Here is a 6,000-nt window from a genome sequence, read left to right as displayed (position 1 = left end):
TGGCATTCTACTGACAGTGACTGCAGAAAAAAGCACATTCCTGCAGCAGTGTGGAGCGGTTATAGACTTTTGTTGCTCAGTGCAGGTAATTTCACAGTATCACTCTTCTGCTGATATCCACCATCTTCCCAAGCCTAAGATCAAGTCTTCTATCCCCTTTGTCTATTTGCACCTACTGTTCTTGTGGAATGCTCAACCTCCTGACATAGAGACATTACCCTTCCTCCAAGATGCTCAGGTGGGTTTGCACAGTTGTCCACTCTTCAGGGCATAGTTCCTGCCAACATGGGTATCACTGCCCACATGTGGAGAGATCTGCATAGGGCTTATGATTATTTTATTACTTTGTTTAATCTTGTATCTTATCTTGTATCTTGTTTAATATATTTATATACATCTTTTTGAAGCATATGTTTTCACAAAGCAGTTGACCACTTAAAATAATAGAACATTAAAACACTCTGAGTTAAATGAAAATGAACAAAAACAAACCAACAAAAAGCATAAGATAAAACAGCAGTACAAAATTCCTCAATACCAGTTAATAAACCATACAAAGTCAGCATTATTCATTCGAGGCCAAAATTATTTAACAGCAAAATGGAATAAAAGTGTCCAGAAGGCCCACTTAAAAACCAGCAGGTATGTGCTTCTCTGGACAAGGAGTTCTAAAATTGAGATGCTACCACACAGAAGATCCTGTTTCTGGTTCCCACCAATTGTATCTGCATAAATAGCAGGCTGGAGAGCAAGGCCTGAGATGACAATCTTACATTGGCTCCTGTTAGAAATGGGAGGCTTGGGCTCCTCTCCTGCTCACGACCTTCCTCTAACCTCATGTAAGTTACCACAGTTCAGAGTTTGAATAACTTACACCAAGGTCCAGAACCTGCAAGAATGGGAAGATGACAGTGGTCATGTGTGGCTATGTACAGACCATGTAAGAAATAGCCACTGGGAACAAAAGAATGGATTTCTATGGGAGACAGGCAAAGAAGCTGAGGAAGAATCTCCAATGGTCCCCCAGAAAACCAGATTGAGTTCTGCGGGTAGGAGAAGGGGATGGTTGAAAAGTTTGTTGCTCAGACATGAGGATCAGTGGCAGGGGACAGGTCTAAAGCCCTGGGACAGTGGTACTCAAACTTTTCCGGCCAGTGGCTCCCTTGACCGCCCGTGGCTGTTGGTCATGACTCCCCATCATGTTCCTGAGGGTTGGAAGTGACATCATTAAACAGGAAGTGGCCAGAAATATTAACTATATTAATATTAATTATATTAATCATATCATTAATTAAATGCATATCTTAAAAATATATTATTAATACACAGCAATATACATGCTTTTTAAATGATCAGCTGCTGATCACTGTTGGAGACAGGATGCTGGAGTAGGTAGATTTTGTCTGGTCCAGGAAGACTCTTTTTTTTTTTTTTTTTAACTTTGTAAGCATACCAATACAATTGTTTTATGAAATGAACTTTGTGAACAACCAGTCTGACCAACAACACACCCACCCCTGTGGACCCCAATCCAACTAGTCATTTCTCCCATTCTCCTTGGATAGGATTGAATCCTTTATTAATTTAATGAAATTAAATTTTTCCAGCAGCTGGTGGGGAAAACAAAAATAGATCATGAAAATACATCAGAGCTGATAAGGGTTTGGTTAGGAAGCTGATTTGTCTCCTATACTAGGAGATGCACAGCTCAAGCCTATGCATGTCTACTCAGAAGTAAGTCCCATTAGAGTCAATGGGGCTTACTCCCAGGAAAGTGTGGATAGGATTGGGCTGGCATTCACTTCATCAATGGCTGATAAGTATTCCCTTCAAATAGCAAGATTCATCACTTTAAAAATACAGCCTCTCCTCTTCAGTCAAATGACAAGATTGATAAATCACTTTAAAAACAGTACCCTTTTTCTTCTCCTGGCCAAGTAAAGTGCCTGCTTCTCTTTCTCCCCCCCCCCCCTTTGCCAACTGCATGGAAACAACTTTAAGATCCCTGATGACTGGTAAAATAGGAAGCGTTTTATTTGGGGAGGGGGAGGAAAGCGGGAAGGTTTGGAGATTGAAAGGGGGGAGTGGAAGAGGGAGGGGTTTGAAAAGAGAGTTTTCACTTTGATGAGAAGCGATCCCAGGCTGGGAACCAACCAGACAAGGATCAAGGAGGGTTTCTTTCTTACAAAGACTGCAAGCTGAGCATGCTTGGTACTTGCCAGATGGGGGTTGGAGTCGAAGAGCTTTGGAAACAACATGCAGTGAACACAGAAGGTGGCAGTGGAGGGAGAAGAGGGCGGGATGGCAGCAGCCACTCTCGCAGCTGAGCAACTCCCGTTTCTTCTGCTTTTAAAAAAAGCGCAGACGACAGGCAGAAGACAGGCTCGTATTCTGCCCAGGGGTGTGACTGTATTGCTGCGAGAGGACATCCCGCGCCTCCCCTTTGAGTTCCTGGAGCCTCCCTAAGGAGCTGCGCCTCACAGTTTTACTAACACTGCCCTGGGAGGTTCTGCCTCATCTCCTTGCATAGGCCCTTCAAACTCCTCCCTCTCCCACCCTGCAGCAGATCACAGTTACATTGACACTGATATCTAAACACAAAAATCACATGCAAGAGGACAGCTCCTGTGTCTGAAAAATGTCACATGTTTATCAGCCGTGTAAGTCCTATCTTTGGCACAGCACAAGGAGCTTTTCATGCCCTGCAGCATATAAGTCACTTTTTTTCTTTTCTTTGAGGCTTCGTTTATTTCTTGCAGTCCATTTTGCAACACATCACCCTGCAGGGAAAAAAAAAAAAAAAACCCAAACAGAATCTCAAGGTCACGGCACTCAGCAGTGAGACAGAGCACAATAAGCAGATGGTTGTCTGTCATGTATTACTTCCTTTCAAAGTCCTGCATTATAAAGCTGCAGCAATGCTAAGACAACTGGCTGTTGAGGAGACTCCACACTGTTAGGGATTTCAAGATCCAAGCAGCATGTGAGCTGTGGTTTTGCCCCAGGGGGCACTGCTGTGCTGCATTTAACATATGCTTCAAAGCTACAACAGCTACCTCCGGTTTCAAGCACGGACACATTGAATCGAAATAAGTCAGGGCTCATTTTCTAAAGAAGTTATGCACAGCTGAAAACTTTAGGCTTTTTATTTTTTTAAAAAAAAGGATGATTCAAAATCACAGTTTGATGACCTTGAGCTAGTTCAGCTTACATATGCTAGGACAGTCAATTTCAGCATGGAGGGCTGCTGTGGTCATCCTGGTGGATGACCTTGGCTAGGAGAAGCATGATTTTTGTTGTTGTTGCTTCATCATTTGCTTTGTAATGCATTAACTGGAGTCAGATAGATTTGCATTTTGCAGGTGCCTGCCTGAAGAGTGTAATTTATCAGAATGCAATAAATCAAAACTACCATTCATTGTTGGATCTCATTTTCATAGAAGGTGAACCTTCTCAAAAGGGTAATTTTTGATGTGCAAATGGAAACACGTCACATATAAGCACACATGTTCTTGATCAAGATTATCTGGGTTTTTTTTTTTTTTTTCCTGAAATCACTGAACACTATTAGCTGTTTCTATTCCCGGTCACTTCATTTTGTATAATACTCCCATAATTGTTCACATTTGGGCTTAACTATCCCGGCAAAATTTTCAGCCATCCTCCACATTTTGCCACCACCTCTCTGTTTACTCTTTGCTCGATAGTTAGCAGGCTCATTAAATACAGACCTTGGGACATCCCGCTGCTTGTAGCACCAGTGCAGAAATGATTCGGCTTAACGGAAGAATTAATTTTGTGTTACACATCTTGCTGTCTGAATCGCCAGATTCGGGAAGTTGCTAATACCAGCCAGTTCCCATGGCAACCTGTCAGGGAACTATTCTAATCCAAATAGTTCTTTAAATCAAGACTGCAAATGAAGTATTTCATTTCCACATTGTCTCCCATAAGTCTTTGGTTCAATATGTAGTTATATAACTGTTTCCCGCTCTCATAAAAATGCAAGCAGAAACATGACTTCATTGTGTTATTTTAAAGTAGCAACTTCCAGTTTTCATGCATTTCACATATCATCTCTATTACACATTTTTCTTTTAGCTTATTGCCTTCACGGTGGCTTATTGAGAATAAGGTCATATTATTGCATCCCATACTACTTTACATAAAACGTATGATGTTGCCTTACACTGAGTCAGACCTTTGATCGAACTCAGTATCACCAACAGCTCTTAAGGGTTTCAGACAGGAATTTTTATTTGCCCCTGCTTGGGATTAAACTTGGGACCTTCCATATACAGTAGGGACTCTGCCAGTGAGCTGTGGCCCCAGCCTGCTGACGTATTATGGCCCATTCCTGTTGAAATGGATCAGCAGAACATGTGTTCTGCTGGTACATGCTGTTTGCAAAAGCTTTGTAAAGCGCATTGGGACAGTGCAATGCTGGCGGGAAGGGGGGCAGGGATGGGCAGATTGGGTCCAGGAGGGGGGCAGAATCAGCAGTGCTGGGGCATGCCATATCCTAACCCCCTTTCCTGGCCTGATCCACTTGCATGGATCAACTTGAACTTGCTGGTGCAGTTATAATTGACCCATTGCAGTTGCTGGGGCTTAACTCTGATGCAAGGGGACAAATGTCCCCTCACCCCAAGAAGACCTCCAGCAGTGAAAAATCCCCCAATGGATACAGTAGTAGCCATGCTGGCACTGCTGCATCAGTGTGCAGAGATTTAGATAGGATTGAGCTGTTTATGTCTGAAATTCATAACAACAAGGTTTAGCTTGGTCATTCCAGTCTTGAGGGATCCCCCAGGTAATAAGCTCTAAAGCTCAACTGTTAGCATCTAGCAGTGGGGCTTTCTCTGTAATAGCACCAGAACTATGGAATTCCCTTCCGGATGAATTACAATCTGAACTCTCAATGTTATCCTTTATGGCCTGAAAACATTTTTATTTTGCTTAGCGTTTATACCCTCTTGTTTTGTGATTTTATATCATTGCTGTTAAACTATTGTATGTATTAGTGTTGCAGTAAGAACTGTTTGGGCTTAATGGCCATGGTATATGAAGAACTTCATTTCTTAACATTTCATCCACAACTGTGGTGGCCATTTTTAAAGGACTAGAGGTGAGAACCATAGACTGTTCGTCTCACACCAAAGCAACTATCAATAACTGTCCACTATTGCTTCTTCTTGATGGCCTTTGTTAGTGTCTAACAGGAGACTTGTCCCAAATGGTCAGGTTTCTGGGGGCAATGGGGGACACTGGTTGGCAGCCTGATGAACCTAGAGACAAGCTGCACAAGTACCAGTCAAGTTCCAGAAAAACGAAGAAAAGGTCAGAAGGGCCGTGGCACTCAGCTCTCACAGCAGAGTAGGTAAGGTTCTGGAGCCTGGCTGCTCAGGGTCCCATTCTGAGAATTCTGCAGAATTCTTACAATTCTGACTGTTAGAGACAAAATGCAAAGTGCATGTGTTTCTTTTGATGGTTGAGTAGTAGTATTAACGTGTGCTGCATAGTTCATATTGTTCTTCATTTATGGCCCAATCCTAACTGGGATTTGCCAAGCAATTTATGGCAGTGGAAAATTTTCTGCTGCCATAAAATGACTGACAGTGTTGTGCTGTGGGCAAAATGAAGCGTGGAGATAGGGCATGGGCAGAATGGAATGCGGAGGGGTTGAATGGGGTGGGGGATTGGGGTATGTCAGGGGTTGGTCTCAGCCTGGAGAGTTCCACCAATATCTTCACCCCCATTTTGGCCCTGAAACACCCCTTTGCTCTACTTGAACCTGCACCAACTAAATAGCTGGTACAAGTTTTAGTAGACCCATTGTGGACCATGCTGGAGTGAAGGAGGGTAAGTAAAACTTTGTCAGCTTCTCCATGGTCTCCAGCTGCTCACAAGATGCAACAGACACCATGCCAGCACTACTGAGCCCTGAAGGCAGCATTTTGTTAGGACTGGATTGTGGCAATCATATGTTGTTGGTTGGCA

This window comes from Tiliqua scincoides, chromosome 4, assembly GCF_035046505.1.
Source record: "Tiliqua scincoides isolate rTilSci1 chromosome 4, rTilSci1.hap2, whole genome shotgun sequence".
NCBI classification, from domain to species: Eukaryota; Metazoa; Chordata; class Lepidosauria; order Squamata; family Scincidae; genus Tiliqua; species Tiliqua scincoides.
The sequence above is the reverse complement of the archived record's forward strand: the minus strand, read 5'-3'. Positions refer to the sequence as shown.